We start from the raw sequence: 18,223 nt of genomic DNA on the forward strand, positions 1-18,223 counted from the left end.
TGGCAACACAGATTTGCCCAGTTTTCTAAAACAAAATGCACTGGCATCTTCAAACCAGCATACGCTAGGGCTCATCTGACAATCAGGAGTTTGATTGACAGGCAAACACAATAGAAATGATTCACTGTAATGTTTCTACGCAACTGGAAGTAAGCTGGTTGGTAAAGAAAGTAGGTGGGCTGCGTTTGTTCAGATGACTGTATGACGAGCCTACAAGATACATTTCTGTCTTTTATACAATGATCTTGACTCCTCATTTTTTCCCTCTGACTGAGGCATTGCCACAGCGAAGACATTGCATTGTAGCTACAGTGCATGGCTTTATATAGACTCAGGAAATGAATCACTCCGTCAATAAATGGCAACAAAATAAACAGAAATTTATTCAAGGCTCTCTATCTGGAACAAAACGGTGTGATAGCTGGCATTTACTGAGTTATAGATATTCTCCCTCTCTAGTCTGTCTTTTTACTTTGTCTCCCTCCCTCTCTTGCACTCTACACCCTCTCTCGCTCATTCGCCCACAGAGAGTGGGTGACCTGGAATGAGCTCTCCTACAGACGGCACTGCTTCCTACAGCCAGACAGGGGCAGTACTGAATGTAGTGCCTAGATCTTAAGCAAGCTTTCGCCTGACTCTCAAGTGTCTATACCTTATAGCGAGCTCGTCTCCCCCTTTCAAATTTATAGACACCTTTGAAAACCACTCATCTCAAAAATTGATAGGTGATTATTTCCTGTAACAGTGATGATCACAGTGAAAAGTTCATGAGTGCAGCCGCCAAATCAATTAGTTGGGAGTGATGCACTGCTGTGTCTTTTTCACTTTGCCACACCAGCAATTATCCTTAGCGTGAAAAGGTCAGTCAATAATTAAATAATTAATTGCTCGAAAGGTTTTAAAAAGTTTTGAAGCTTTAGTGAGACCTCTCTTCATGAATATAGTCTGTCCTCATTTCAACAAAAAAACATTTTTGCCTGAAATAGGTGAATGAAATATAAAATATTAAAATCTCTTCAATGAAAAGGTACAACATTAAGACTTTTTTAAATAAAGTGAGTGTACTTTAAGTTAATCAGCCTGGGGAAGTTTGGGGATTTGAATAATTCATATTTTGAATAAATTTAGGGCCAAATAGAATAGATATTATAAGAACTGAACTTAGTGAACTGGACTTTCAAAATGAATGCCTGCAAAATGTCCATTCATGCAAAAGGTTCAGCCTGTGGTTGTTGTGATAAATTAAATGACAAAAATATGCATGAAGACACAAAAAAATCAACTAATTTAGGAAATCTTTCAAAACTTGGGAAAATATATTTAGAGCTACAGTTAGCAGCCTGTTAGCTTAGCACAAAGCCTGAAAACAGGAGGAAAGAGCTAGACTGGCTCTGTGCAATGGTGACAAAAGCCACCTACCAGTAATTCTAAAGCCCATGTAAAAAGCTAAATGTCAAATCAAATTGTTGTAGTGTTTCAGGGTATTATGTGCAACACTATTTCTTGCTACACTGGTTTCTCCATGATGTTGCAAATCAATGGAGACTCCAAGAAGTTAGCCTACTGCACCAGGCCAGAAAGGTGAAATAGTTTCACACTTCAATTTTTGCATGGATTATACAAACAAACAAAAATATGGTGACACATAACAAGGTGGCAGGCGGGTTTTGTTACCCTCAGACCAAGCAGCAACTGTGCCAACGCAAAAGTGCCTTGAAACTGCATTCTTCCAAAAGGTCAGCAGGGGGTGACTCCACTGGTTGGAAATAGAAAATAATTACTCTACTCTCACTTGATTTATTACCTCGTTAAACATTTTCCTAATGAGTTTATGGTGTCAAACACTAGTTTAAATTAAACTTCAATAGAGCATTATGTTCATTAAGTAATGTATGCCCAAATTTAGAGTTAAATAAGATAAAGTAGGGTATGCTTTAGGGGTCGCTACCACGGTGCACTGTGAATTTCTGCATAAGAACCTTGTCCCTTTTAGTGTTTGGAGTTCAAAGTTAACTAACATTTTAGTTAATGTCTTGGTGAGTGTTTGGCTGAACTAAAAGACACTCTAAAGGAGTCGGCTATTCATTTTTAATATCGGCTGCCCATTCCTAAACAAGCTAGCTAGGTAGCGCTAGTGTTAGCTGTTTTTCCATTCTGTGTATGCACCAAAACCGCGTCAATCTCAAGGCTTCAAAAACGCAGTCAACAAACCAATGAATGATGTAAAGTTGACTACATAATTATTTTTTATGCAGTCTATGGTTAAGACTGAAACATGCTTGCTGTTTCCCTATATGCTTACTAAAATAACAGGCTGCTGGCTGTGGCTTCATATCTATTTACCTGACAGAGGTAGAAATGGTATCATTATTCTTATGTAACGAGGAAAAAAGCAAATAAGCATAGTTTTCAAATCCGCTATCCAACTATTCAACTTTTCCATTGGCATAAGAACTAACCTGCAGGTTTCATGAAGTCTTTACTCTGACACCAAGCATGCACAAGTCGACAATCACAACAGTCAGATGGAGGTCACAGATTTTCAACTGCTGTTGCAGCATGGCATTCAGATTGCACACAGAGAAGCAGAGAGTACAGACTTCTCAGTATGACCCACCTCGAGCAGCAACCTGCAACGCACAAAAATATGCAGAAATGATGTCATCCAGTTGGTCTGGGGAGGCACACATTTAGAATGTGTTGGTTAATTTGCACTTAAAGCACCAGGGCACACTCTGGTACCCAATTTGACAGTTTGGAAATTTGCAGTGCTACAGGAAATCCCTTTTGTATATTCAGAGTGTTAAATTCTTAGGGTGCTCAGAGTGTACTTTGGGCATTGTGGCTAAGGAGTTGGTGCAATAGAGCGTTTCAATGTTGGAGGCTGTAGCCAAATCAAACTAATTGGCCCAGTCCACAGAACAATTTCAAAAAGCTTATCGAGGCTGTAACTTTTTATGACCTTTCTATTATCAGCATTGCCAGAGGGTGCACTAAATATCTTAATGGCAATAACAAAAACCTGACTGGGATTGAAGCATTGTTCATTTTAGGATGAGATCTCACAGTTTGACCTCTAAATACAATTTACTGTATACTGGCAAGTTTAAAGATTTGTCAAAACACATTAGCTCTTCAAGATGAAGAAACTGGGAATCGGGCTATATTTGGTTTTCAGTGTTGGTTGATAATTGATGATGCTGTTTGTTAGACTGGAGCAACACTAGTGAGATGCTCAGCGGAAGTGGGATTGAACATGTGAACCTGCCAATATTTACTGCTGAACTATGCCACTCGTGATGCTTTTTTAGGTTCCCCTTGAGCTTCTAAAAGCCACAAGCACACTCATTTCACTTGTTTTCCATTAACACGAACAATTCGAAAACTGTAGAAAAAAAAGTACATGTAATGATTTCAATCAGCAGAGTAGCTTAAAAAATTAGTGTTGTTGATTAAACATAGATTAGATTGGGATAGGCTTTATAGGGGGATAATGCCCGATTATGGGGATGAATCCAATAATCAGACAATAGAATAAACTCCCAGCTTGGCCATCAGCCAACCGCTGAGTGAGTCTTTGTTCTGGTGGTGGTGGGGAATGCTGTGGTTGGATGCTGGCATCAGCATATTGGGTTAATAAAGAGCACAATGATCAGTTATTGGCTCCTCTGTGGGTAAGAAAGGAAGCGGAGGGACTGGCCTCTTGTATTTAGAAAGTCTTAGAGGAAGCAATTGTTGAAAAAGTAAAGAAGAAAGAATTTAGAAATTAGTTAGGCTACCTGAATTGTACAGTCAGTTAACAGACACACACCAATTGTCTTGTTTTGTTTTATTTGTTGTTTAGTTGGTAGTGTTTGTTTTTGCATTACCCCCTCTGTTAAAAAATGGTCTGAGCCAATATATATGCTCCCCTTTGTGGTCAGTTTTTGTCATTATTGTTGTCTGCTCAGTTTTACTCTGTTTATATGAAGTTAGCATAGCCTCAGGTTACGTCTGTTTATTTGACCTTTTTTCTTTTATGGGCCAGAACTTTTTACATATTTTATAAGTTGTTTGCTTCATTTTTGGGTCATTTAAAGCATCCTTTTGAAAATCTACCTGTGACTAGGGTGACTGGATTCCAACAAATCTAATTTGGGACAAAGAGTTTGTTCGTGTAGGATGATGTGGGACTGATGCTGAGTGGTTTCAATTTCAACCATTTTTCTTTGCATTCTCTGAATCTGTGAAAATCACCTGTGCTAGATAATTACTGTGTTCTGCTATTGGGAGTGCAGGGGAAGCTGTTAGCATAGCTTAGTGAAGCACAGAGACAAGAATCACTGCTATTACCTCATCTGTTTTGGGGGTTTATTAGGAATGTATCCATAGATTGGCACATCATTTCCATAGGCTAGACCCAGTGAAAGTCTTTTAAAATGTAGGACATCATCTCAATATGTTGGATGTCGGACAATCGATAAAAATGCTGTGCAGTCCCACCTGAAGTGTATAAGATAAACTACAGGCCAGCGCCAGATGTAGAGATTATAAAATAATGGTTTTATTTTGACCTGAGTTGATGACAGTAATTTCATATCACATGAACCCAGTATAAAGAAAATGATCCGTCAACCATATTGTAACCACTTTGCATTATTGTTAGTAGATGAGTCAAGATTGGAAGTTTATGAAGTTTGCTGTACATGGGGAAGAGAAGAGTTGTAATCAATGATTAGACAATTTAAAAAAAGAAAAAACTATTACAACTTAAATTATGACAAAGTGAAATCATAAATACTGTACGTATGGCAACTTTTAGGTTTTTTTTCTGGAGACTCAAAATCTATACATGTACAGCACATGTAGGTGTATTTTTGCATGCATGTCTGCGTGTCAGAAGGGTAGGAAAATGATCTGTAGTTGTATTTACAACATGATGTCAAGTCATGTTCAGCATACTCTGAGCTTGTGTATTCAAGTTAACTTTTTATAAACTTCTTCCTCCACAAATTGAAACTAAAACTAAAATTTATAAAAGTTAAAATAAGGTAAATAAAAACCCCTAGAGGGATTAATGAGGCTCCGGAGGTGACGTATGGTAATCGCTTAGTGACAGTTTCGGCCGTGATCACATACATGACGGATTAAACACGGGACACGCAACTGTGGCCGCGCTAACTGCACAACATCAGCGGCTGATCAAAACAAAGCAGCGTGGCTAATTATCATAAACCTAGCTTCTTGAATTAACCGGCATCGCTAACTGTGCATAGAGTGTCCGGTGCTTGTTGTAAACAAACAGAGATCGGTAAGTGAACACCTCCTGCAGCAGCAGCGCATACACACTGTACTGCTACAGAGCTAACTGCTAGCCTATTAGCAATACGCAGGACTCCGACTCTGCAGCTGGTAGAGACTGCTGCAGGAGGACTGTGTGGCTTCGATTCGTTCTTACTCTTCTTAACGAGCCGCCGGCCCCTGCGACGTCATTCTGGCTGCTTCCCCTCCTCTTTTTCTTTTCATTTTACTGCCCCAACAGGCCACAAATATAAGTTTGGATAACTCCATCTCGCGAGACTGATTTTTAACGCAACGAGAAAAATCGAGTTCAATCTCGCGAGATCTCGTGGCACGAGATCTCGTCACACCCCTACTGTAAATGTATTCATACTTGAGCCAAAGACAGAATTGATTGCAAAAAATAATAGTGTAACTTTTATAATAAAAATTTTAAAATAGAAAAAAAAAATCATAATGCCACAATGCAGTCATTGATGATTACGTCAGTCTAGTGTCTCGTCTATAGTTTGTTTTTATTAATTAAATCATATGTCACATAACGTACCTTGTTTTTGTTATTATTATTATTATTATGATAATTAATTATTATTAATAATGATAAATATAATAATAACAATTACACATTTGGTTGGATTGTTTTATCTGTTGATTTTCTGATTAATTATCCTCGAAAAAAAACATTGATTTGTCAGTGAATTCAAGAATTAAATGATTGATTTAACTGAGTCAAGAATTAAATGATTGATTTTCTCACAATGGCACTCATACTGAATGTGTTTATGTACATCTGTTTGTGTGCTAGTATGTCTTAGCCCCAGTCTCTGTTTGGTCATTTTGAAATCTCATGCAGTCTAGTTTTGGGGACATTTTTCTCCTGAATGGGAAACTCCAGCTCTGCAAGGATATTGTCCATCTGCTGCATCTCCTAAAGGACCACTGAGGGAGAGAGTTGGGTGGCTACATCATGCAGTCTTACACAGTGACAGAAACACACACACACACACACACACCTCTGTAAGGTGACACTGTAGCATTTTCTTGGCAAATATGGTCTAGTCAATGTGATCAGTGAAGGCCACATAAACATGGTTGCAGAGGGACTATTTGTCTCTCATGGAAAGCAGTGTGTTTGCCACCTGCTGTGTAATCTTCTGTGACACTTTGTACTTCGATGCCCACCGGCCAATGTTATCGTCATTACACCACACCTGTGAGAACGGCACAAACAGGCTGTTATAGACTGTCACATTGTTAGTGTCATTATAGCTCCAATATCTCAGACAATAATGACAAAAATGCAGTGATTTCGGTAGATAGGACTCAAAACTATTGACTATGTTTATATGGAAAAAATGCCTCTGCTATAGTTTGTGTGGTGCTTTGTCTGAAATCACTCCCTTGTTGACTCATTCACTACTCAATGTTTGCTTAAAAATCCTGCTCCTTTATGATCAGTAAAATGGCATTTCAGACACATACTTATCATCACCATTTTGTGTTACTGAGAACTGTAGAGTAACACAACTGTGATGTTGGTGGAAGAAAACAGTTAACACGCCATGGGCTAGGGATCGGGATCGGTATCAATACCCTTAAGGTATTTACAACCCTGATTCCAAAAAAGTTGGAAAGCTGTGAAAAACATGGATAAAAAATAATGCCATGTTATCAAATCCTTTTTGATCTACACTCAATTGAAAACACTACAAAGACAAGATATTTAATGTCCCAAACCAATAAACTTTGGGGGTTTTTTTTGTAAATGTACACTCTGAATTCAGAATTTGATCCATTCTACTTTCGTTCATTGTCCCGACATCTTTGTAATTTGGATAGTACAAAAAATAAAACAGTGCTAAGAAGTTTCAAAACTTCTCCAGGCACACAATACCTGCATTGGATCCTTTTTGTACCCAAATCTAGATAAAAAAGACTATTTGTATGGTTTTGCTTGCAGCTTATCAACAAGTATTTTTTGATTCATAGTGACTTAATGTGATTTAATGCGACCATAGCAGCTACAATGCATACAGTTTGTGGTGAAGTGAAGTCGAGTGTGTTGTATTTGACAGACATGGTAGTTCAGAGTGAAATGTACTCCTCAAATAATTTAGATTGGGACGAGTAACTGTGGCATTTCACCTGCTTCCACTCACATGATGGGTATCGAATGAAGTAGAAAAAAGGTATCAAATAAAGTTGGTATCAGTATTACTTTAAGGTTCTGGTATTGTAATTTTTTAATGATACCCAGTCCTCCCGTAGGTAGGATATTATAAAAATGTTTTCCTGCCGTTGTGGAATATTTCAGAGCACTACATTATCAATAAATGTACACATTCAATTTAAACATTTCAAATGAAATGGCAAACAGTCAATGCAGTGCACTATGTAGCACATAAGGATTAATTTAAGGCAGAGCCACTTCCTCCTCATTAAATGTCTGTGCTATATTTGTAGACATTTAAAAGCGGGTATTGGGAAATTTATACTTTTGTTTTGTAAATGTGGAGAGCCTGCTATCCTTAAAGCACTTTAAAAAAATCCAGGCCTGAAAGTGCCAGGTTCAAACAGGGACAGTTGTAATATTATGCCTAAAACCTTTTGCACTTATCTCTAACAGAGGTTTTCAGTGTGAACATGGCACATCCTGTCACTGGAGTCCTGCTCTCGCTGCTGGTAAAATGTCGTGTTAAACATGCTGATATACACAACACACACGCGCACACACAGAATATACACAGCAATTAAGTCATTAGTCTGGTTGGATTCACATGCATAACAGCAACATATGCAGAAATGCGTGTTTGTGAGTGCGTGAACAAGTGAATGTGTCACACCTAAATTAGGTGAACTCACTCCAGCTGTGTCTTGACTTTATCTATGACTTTCTCCAGCTGCTCCTGGCAGCACCCAATCATTGACTCTTCCCACAGAGGGGCCGACAGAGAAAGTAGTAGAGAAAGTTTACACAGCTTTCCACAATGTTAATGCCGATCAATCAAGTGCCAAATTCAGTGTAAGTGTGGTATATGTAAAATTTGCTCAAGATTTACATGTGGTGGCTACCACTGCTCTGTATCCTGATTGTTGTTGCCTGTACATATCTGCCTCTGGCAACAACAGTCAGAGGCGTAGGTGGACTGACCATCATGAGTGGCCAACTGGGACCTGAAAGCCAGCAGTGAGCTGAGAGAGACCCATGTGAGAGAGATATGCGGGGGGTACTGAGTGCACCACTGATCCATGGGTCTCCCCTTCAAACTACTGTTTAGTTGCTGTAAATAGAAATATATTTATGATTAATGAATATGAAACAACAGTCCACTGAGAAGTCAGTCTGTAAAAATCTGAGAAAAAAAGCCCATTTCAAACAAATATAAAAGCAACTGCCACTAACGAATGGATTTAATAGGGATTCTATAATTGTGCAAACCTGCAACATTCCTAAATGTACAATACAGTAGAATACTTTTTATGCTGCTGAGGAGGAGGTCTCACAATTAAAACAATTAGCGTTGTTATGAAATAGCATTGGATCATCAGAGTTATATTAAGGATTTAGGATTTCTTTAGTGTTCATCACACAGGAAGTTTTTATCGGGAGCCGAATTATCCACAGAGGTCTCCTCTCCAAAACAAATGGAGCCGCTGATTAAAACCAGTAAAAACAATGAATAAGCACTTTCACATGAAAAAAATCAATGTTTCGGAAGAGCTACAAGCTGAGCTGTTGCTAACATTTGCTCAGCTTGTTTCTCTGATAACTTCAAGACATCCATTGACTAAAGTTGAAAATTAATAATAATATTAATAAGTAATAAAAGTGTATCGTAAACATGGGGCTTAAAACTGGATAAAAAGTACATTTTCCACATTTATATTGATTATCTTAATAAAAATGCAGATTTCTTTGTGTTGAAAATGTAAGACACATTTGTTAGTGTTGTTGTTAATATATAACATAGGTGAAGTCTGTTCTTATTAATGCATAAAAGTTACATATTATACCTTTAAATTAATGTTCTGTATTTGTCATGACAGCAACTTCATTTTCCCAATCATCTGCATCTAATTAGTAGTTCAGTTTAATCAATTTATCTATTTTACAACAGACATTTTGACTAAGGTAAGCATTAGCATTAGGAAATACAGGTGTAACTCATGACATTAACAGAAAAAGAATGGAGCACACTGATTGATTCGTAGCCTTTAACTGTGCACAATTAAAGGCTGAAAATCAATCAATGTGCTCCAGCTTCTTTCTTCTCCCTTTAAAGTCCTCTGTCCTTGAGCTGAGAGGCATCTGATTCAGCTGCATTCTGTTGAAAAAGCATAGGGAATCCTCTTTGACAATAACTTAGATCTATTTGAATGTTGTAAACCATGACAATGCGAGTAAGCCAATGCACAATACCAGGACCCTGAAACTTAAGCAGCTAAATGGACTTCTGTCATCATTCATTTCATTTTAAGACCTGTGTTTCTCCTACTACGGCATGTTAAAACATCTTCTGTTAAAGAAAAAGCTGTGTACTAACATCTGCTGTCATCAAATTCACAAGTCGATAATACTACTGTCTTTTTGGACAAACATTACATTCACAAAGCGAGATATCTTCAGTTTCTACCAAGCATAACCCAATTTTGTGTGAACCTTTAGACTTTAGAGACCCAGCTCTAGTTTGGACTTTTGGCAGACTGCCTGGTCCCTTGGTTCTGTTTGCCTCCGCTGGCTGCCTACCTGTTTCCGACCTATCCTGCCTTTTCCTGCAAAAGTCTTCTTTTCTTTTACTACTCCTACTACAGACTCTGCCTCTGGGTCTCACTCCAGAATGGTTACATACATTTTAAGTCTGTAGAATTTGCCCAGAATAGCAAGCATAATGTGGTCTAGTCTAAGAATGTACAGTGTAATGATTTTCATCCATCCTCTGCTATTATTTCAGACACTGCCATTCCTCTTCCACCCTGTCCACCAGTTACCCTCAGTGTGTTCCAACATTTTCCATCACCTGATCCTCCGCCTGTCTGCATACTCGACCTCATTACCCCATCAGCCCCTCACTACATACAGTATACCTGCCCAGTAATTCTATTCATTTTCCAGGTTGTCCATCGCAGCCTTGTTTTCTGTATCTGCCTGTCTGCAAGTGACTCAGTCCACAGCTAGTTTTTGGACATTTGGCTGCCTGCCTGGTCCCTTCTGGTCTTGTTCGCCTCCACTGACTGCCGACCTGTTGTTGACCTATATATCCTGCATTTTGACTAGTAAAGCCTGCTTTCGCACTACTAATTCAGCCTGCTGGTCTTGCCTCTCGGTCTTAATCCAGATCTGTTACAGTGCAACCTAAATTGTGAGGCTCCAAAATGAAGATGATTAAGGGGCAGACCATGGAAGCAATGCCAATAACAGAGTAGAGGTCGACCGATAATAGAGAGCAAATACCAATATTCAGTAGTGAAAAATTCCAATATTTATATATATATATATATATATATATATACATTTGTGTTACAAAGTATGGGCTAAGTAGTTTGTTAAGTGCTGTTTTTTGTTTCGAAATGCAAATGTCACTTTTCTTGACACCGGCTTTAATCTGAATTGAATGACATTATAAAGTTAACATCGCTGAGCAGCTTTTTGTCTCTCATTCTGTGCTGCTTTGGCACTGGATTGTAAATTGAAGCATGCACTGCTGGACAAACCATGTTATGTCACCATTTATGGATTAACCAAGCATCTTTTTCTGCATTGTATTCTTTGTGTATATGGGGCAAAATATATGCGGATACTGATGTATCTGTGATAAGCCAATTTCAGCCAATAAAACTGTCTGACTGATATATCTTTTAATGAGAGTAATGTCGTTTAGTCTGAGAATGTACTGCTGTGATTTTAGACACTGCCCCCACCTTTTCCCCTCACCTGATCTCAACCTGTCAGACAACCTGAACCTCATTACCCCATCAGCCCCACACTACATACACCTGCCCAGAAATTCTGTTCATTTTTCAGTTTGTCTATTGCAGCCTTGTTTCCTGTATCTACCTGCCAGTCTGTTATATTGACTTTGAACCCAGCTAGTTTTTTGGACTTTTGGCTGCCTGCCTGATCCCTTCTGGTCTTCTTTGCCTCTGCTGCCTGCCTACCTGTTCCTGACCTATCTGACTAGTAAAGCTTGCTTTTGTACCACTACTCCTACCTGCTGATCTTCCTTCTGGGTCTCAATCCAGATCTGTTACAGTGATAACCTAAATTTTGAAGCTCCCAAAATGTAGGGGCAGAGAGCATGGAAACCATGCCAACAGCGTCAAGAGAAAGATAGTCCAGTTTAGACTAAGAATTTACTGTTATACTGATTTTCATCCATCGCTCTTCCCATTCACTGCTGAACTGAAACCAGGGTGTGGTGACAGCGGGCAGCCCAGTCGCCTGTCTCATGGGGGACTGATTTTCAATCTTTATTTAACCTTTAGCTGAATGCCTATGGATATCTTTTGGCTAATAAATTATTCAAGTAAATATAACAAGCATGACACAAGGTGAAGGATTCACTTTTGTTCGAGGTATTTCTCCAGCCACTATTGTTTGGGCTACGTGTGGGATTTGCAGCATCTACACAGTGAAGTGGGAGCTTATAAAGAGCACTGGAGGATAGTATTATATCCTTCTTGTTTTACTGCAGGCTGTTAAGGTTAAATACAAAATAATCCAAACTCACCCAAATGTTAAATTTCACATTAAAATTCATCACCCACTAAGGTTATTAAAATGCCAAGTATATTTAAAGCATTCTATTTTAAAAAATAGATTATTCAATATCTTTGTAGACCATACAGGACTTCTTGGATTCAATGTTTCCACAGTGTGAGTGGCAGAGTGTGGGGGTTACTGCAGGTCTGTTGAAGTCAGCCCTTCTGAATATAAATTTGTAGAACTTGCCTACTCTCAAAGCATCAGTATGCAGAGAGTGAGAGAAAGCAATTTGATAAATTGCAGCTGTACATCTTCCACATGTCATGTATAATGTGAATAAATGTCTCAAATTGCTGCACAATTAGTCAAAAAAGCACGTCTGGCAAGTGTGAGGCCACAGGTGTGCCCCCTACCGTGTGTCTCGCCTTTGTGTCTAAATGGGAAAATATCAACCATGGATGGACTGCCCACTTTTCTCTATTTAAAAAGATCTTAAATTGTAATTTGGCTTCATCTAATAGGCTTATGAGATGCATCAGCTTTCATATAAATTCCATTTCTGTGTTTTTGAGTGCCAAGACAGGTGTTATCTCTGTTCCGCAGCACCATCCCAACATGAAAGCATGATCTCAGAACCAAGTGGTTGCTGATGATCAAATAATCACCTGCTGTGCAGAAAACAACATGATAATTTCATCTCTGTTGCCCCTTTGCTCTCATATACTCGAGAGTGGAGTAGATCTAAAGCAGCACTAAGCGAAATTCTCAGACTGTTTTCAAAACACCCAGGAGGAACAGAGATGTTAAATTCCTTAAGCTGTATCATTATGTTTAACAGCCATTTAAAAGAATACTCTCACATCCTGGTTGATTCAATCTAATGAATGCTTTGATTGTGAAGAGATACCACCGATTTTTTTTCTGTAAATGAAAGCCCATTTCTGAAACCTGCAGAGAATACAAATATTGCCAGTTGCATCACTTACATTTTTATCTGTATACTGTAATCAATCAACCAATAAATATCATATAAATATAACTACTGATCAAACGCAGCATTTACTGTACTTTCAGTATACTCCCCCCTCTCTGGATATATACTGTAGGAGCCTGATGCTCAATGTCAAGACAAAATGACTCATAATTTCATTTTGTCTTTAATAAGCTACTGCTGTGAAATAAAAGCCCTATAAAGTTTGCATAGATTGTTTAAAAATATATGTTTTGTATCGCCTGATGGTAGTCATGGCTGTACATTGTACCTTGTTATGTATTAAACTCTCTCAGCTCATGTTTTTATCCTTTATCCTTTATGTATGATCACTTGGTGAATTACCCATGCAAAGGCCAAAACCAAAATCTGTAAGAATTCTTCTCTTAAAATTATGTATATTTGCTTTTTTGTCTTATTGGACTTTTGAACTGTGTAGACACAAAATGAAAAATGAAAGGAAAAAAAAGGGGTGGGGGGATGTATGCCATGCATCAAAGATACTAGGGCTGCAACTAACGATTATTTTCATTGTCGATTAATCTGTCGATTATTTAAACAATTAATCAATAACTTGTTTGGTCAATACAATGTTGAAAAATATACATCAGTGTTTCCTAAACCACAAGATGACGTCCTCAAATCTCTTGTTTTGTCCACAAACCAAAGACTGCTCTACCAACTGAACCACAGCCGCCCCAGCCGCTATATAAGTGCAGTACAGTCCATTTTGAAATATTTTTGTGCATTGATGAGCTAAAAGCTGCCCATTTTGCCCATTAAATGCCTATTATGTCTAAGAAGATTGTTTCATACATACATATATTGTGTATGATAATTTACCTGTTTACATGTTCTGTATAAGACTAGCCAGAGCAAGAAGATTATGACATGAGACGTAGCTTGAGGAAACACAACCACTTTTGTCCACAGGGGCCGCCAAAAACAACACAAAATTAAGGTTTCTTGTAGTTTTTAAGGCTAAACACACACACATGCATACAGACAAACAAACATACAGTAGGAACACACACCCTTACTTTATGCAACTTGGAGTTGGGATGAGCGTGGATGTGGTGGAAGAGGATTATGCAGGTTCCATGCGAATACATTTTCTCAGGAGTTTAGTTGGACTGTGGATGAAAGAAAAGATGCACAAAAGTAACATTTATTTTGAGTGACACGAACAAACTCACTGTACTTTGGTATGCAACAGCAGTCAAGTGTGTCCCCTAACGGGATGGGGTCCAAAATGTGACTCAAGGACATTTTGGCAGCAGCAGGGATTATTTGAAACTGATGGACACACAGCGGGGCTATCGCTACTCCAGCAGCCAGGTTATCCTCCACTATCCAGCCTATCCAGGTGGAGCTTCTGTTAAGTGGATGTGGATGGATGTACCCTGCTGCTTTTCTGACACTCAGTTCCTCTATCTATCTATCTATCTATCTATCTATCTATCTATCTATCTATCTATCTATCTATCTATCTATCTTTCTATCTCTCTCTCTCTCTCTCTCTCTCTCTCTCTCTCTCTCTCTCTCTTAAACAAACAGAAAAAAGACACACATTTATAGGTCTCTCTGTCCCAGTGGGGCTTTCTACAGCCACCCTGTGACCTGCTGCAGAGACCAAGTGTCTTGGAGCAGCTGTTCCAGCTCCAGGCGCAGCTGACTCCTTCAAGAGAGAAAATAATGTTGCCGATCCGCTCACCGATCTGTTGCCTGCTGTGCAACCAGCAGAGCCTAGTAGTGGGAAAGCTCACCACTGTACCCATGTTACACCCAGAAGCAGTGAGCAGGGGCTACATTTTCCTATTGTCACCTCAGCAGTATTTTTCTTTTTTGCAGTTTTAGGTTCTTTCCATTTTTACTCTTTGTTACAGTTTTCTCTGACATTTCTCTTCTCTGATATTCTTTCCTCAACTAACAATGTAAGCCCATACAGGTCTAGCTTGACACCTGTTCCAACATTACTCCTGCAGAAACATCACCCACTTCCTGAAGCAACTCTTCGCTGTGTAAGTTATTTGAAAAAAGCAGCTTGTGCCTGCAGAATGAAGCCATTACTTTCCTTGAATGATTCACAGAGCCCAGAGCTGGACAGGGGCCATGGAACATGCCAAGTATTATAGATATTTACTGTTTCAGTGCCCTCAGCAAGCTGTTGTCAGGGGGACACAATTTCAAGCAGCAACTCCTGGTCGCAACACCACCATCAAAAAAGCCAAATAATTCAGGTAAGGCCTGCTACCAGAGAGCATAAAACAGCTACTACCCTCTAGCTCTGTAAATCCCAACAGGAACACAGAGGAAGAAAGAGAGTGATGCCCTCAGCAATTATTAATGTAATCCAGCAGTCCCCAACCTTTCTGGCTAGTCACTCCCTAAAATTAAGCCATGTTTACTTGCTACCTCTTTTCACAGGCTGCATACGTCTGCTAGGGAGCGAAATCACCAGGGGGCCAAAGATACAATATTATCATGATACTTAAGTCACAATACAATATTATTGGCATATTTACCATTTTGAGAACATATTGCAATTACATAAAGTGCAGTAATTACAATCTATGACCTTTTTCCATTTGCATATTGTGGCCCCAAAGTAAAACCTTGCCTAAAATCTGTATTATCTAATAATATAAAGTTCTCACTTTTATTGCAGATAAGTAGACAAACTGACCATCTCTGTGATACAAAACCATACACCTGACAAACATGTTTGAATTAGAGTCCACATAATAAAATAAAAACTCCAAAAGACTCCAAAAATGATTGATTTTATTATTTATAGTATCAAAATGTCAATTTGAATTCCCAATACTAATAATGTAAGTAATAAAAAATATTTATACTGGGCACCTGTGTATTTGTAACAAGCAAAATATCAAGATATTAAGCTGTATTTATTTCCCCCCCTTCCCCGAACATCTACCTGTCGTGAACACATTTTTCTATGTTTTATTTAAATGTTGCTTTTTTTAAAGTGAAGAAGTACAATAACAGTCATTTACATGGGTAAAAAACAAGGGAAGTCTAGAGGAAAGTTAAAATAAAAAAGGTTTCTATGCAGAAACATGTTTTTTTTCTGCTTTCCTACCCTGTTTATCTTCTCACAACCCCTGAAGGGAGTCTTGACCCCTAGACAGGGAAACACTGATTTATTCTAATCTATGTTATGACTAAAAGAGTTTTGGATTATTCCATTGCACGTCAGTAGTTATGTTTTAAAGCAGCTGTTTAAGTAGCCTGGTAATTGATTATGTAGCTGTCAGTGGGCAAAAAAATAAATAAAAGCAGTGACCTGGTTTTGGTTAGAAAACAAGCTGGCAGGTTGGAGAGCTGCCTGCACGGACCGGGATGTTGGCTCCCAGCTGCAGAATGTCAACAGTATAAAGTGTGTTAACCAGGACCGGTTCTAGGCAGCATATATGAGGGGGCAGTCAGAAATGTGAAGGGGGCATCATGTGTACACGTCATGCTCCAGCACTTTTTTTCTGTGCTTATAGTAACGATGCTTTCTTCACTGAAAGGGGTCTATGTGTCCAACCCCAACCAGGAGAAGTGGATTACACTTTGACAGGCCTCTATCAGACCTGTCCAGGTGTCCCACCTGAAGACTAAGCTCCTGCTGGTTTAGCTCTTAAGGTCACTGAGGCATGCAAACCCCCTGACCACAATAAGGTGGCAATCCCTCAGGGGGGAACTTAAAAATAAAAATTTAAAAAATGAATAAAATCAAATAAAATATCACATAACATCCTTCATCCAGATTTCAACCAACAATCGTGTATCTTGTGTCCCTTTTTCGGCTGATTTTTCCGCAGATCATTTTGTCAAATTGTAATACTTTCTCAAATTCTAAAATTTTGATTTGAGGGGGCAAGACATTTATTTAAGGGGGCTCGGCCCCTCTTGCCCCAGCGTAGAGCCGGCCTTGTTAACCCTAGTAAATCTGCCTATTGGTTGAAGTCTATGTAAATCACTGTTTCAGAACCAGCGCTAAAAATAGCTCCAACGTGGCCAAAGGCTTGTTTTTCTCAAAAAGGAAAAAAAGCGATCTCTTGCATCGTGGCTCTCCACAGTTGGTTCAATATCAAAGCCTAAAACCTGTTTTGATAGCGGCAGCCAGCCGGTCATGTGGGGGAGACGGCAAGGTCGTCTGGGTTATGGAGTGAATCCAGTGGAGATGCAGCAGTTTGTGCCTCTCTGCTGTTTGTTTGTTGTGAAGCGGGTCCATCTGGCGGGCGACCGCAGCACTGCTCATGAGGAGACGAGAACTGTACACTGCTTTGTACTCTCACCTTCAGCCCTTATGCGCCATATATCCTTCAAGAAACTCTTTCCCGTTGTGTTCAGTGTGTGTCAAATGTTGACTATTCCAAGCTCTCGTATGCAATAAACCTCCGAAAAACAGCCAGGTGGCGGTGGCTTTTCCCTCCTTAATTAACGCTAAGTTATGTTACTTAGCTTAAGTTTTTTTTTTAACTCAACTAACGGTTACCGAATTAACCCTCTGGAGTCCATCTATTTATTGAAAATACACTGAACATTTTTTATTTACAGTAATAACTTTATTTATATATCATATGTAGACAAGCTGAGAAAGCCAGTTGAAAGTAGTTATAGGAGCTTTCACACAGTGTGCCATTTATGTTTTTAGCATACAATGAAAACTATTGCTATTTTTAATTTACATGCAAATAGACATGTCAAACATGACATGTAGATATGTCTGATAGTTTTATTATTTATTATTTTTGCTGCTGTTTTTGTGTGTATAAATAGTAAAAGAAATTAAAAAAATAAAAAAGGTAGCCTACATTTCCATAGACATCTGTGTTTTTTGTTTGTATTTTGGGTTTCTGACAGCTTTATACTTTGTTAATTAAAATAAATTGAAAAATCTGACTGATAGTCAAGTTTGTGTGGAGAAAAAGGAGCCATGCATGTGATGTAAGGACAGACTGAAAGGTGGTGACCAGAGACAGAAATGAATGCATAGGAAGTTGACAAATTTGAACCAAAATCTCCTGGACTTCAGAGGTTTAAGCTAGGCTATATCGTTCGACCGTTAGGCAAAGATTTGCAAAACATAAAATTTGACTAAAATATGGCTAAAACAGACTCGTTTTTACATTTAAATAACAGTTAATTTATTTTTCTTTAACTTTTCACCTTGTTTATTTACCACTATGTACATGAGTGTGTACCACCGTGTGTAAGACCCAGAGAGCCCACCCACG

Source organism: Centropristis striata, chromosome 1, assembly GCF_030273125.1.
Source record: "Centropristis striata isolate RG_2023a ecotype Rhode Island chromosome 1, C.striata_1.0, whole genome shotgun sequence".
Classification (NCBI taxonomy): domain Eukaryota; kingdom Metazoa; phylum Chordata; class Actinopteri; order Perciformes; family Serranidae; genus Centropristis; species Centropristis striata.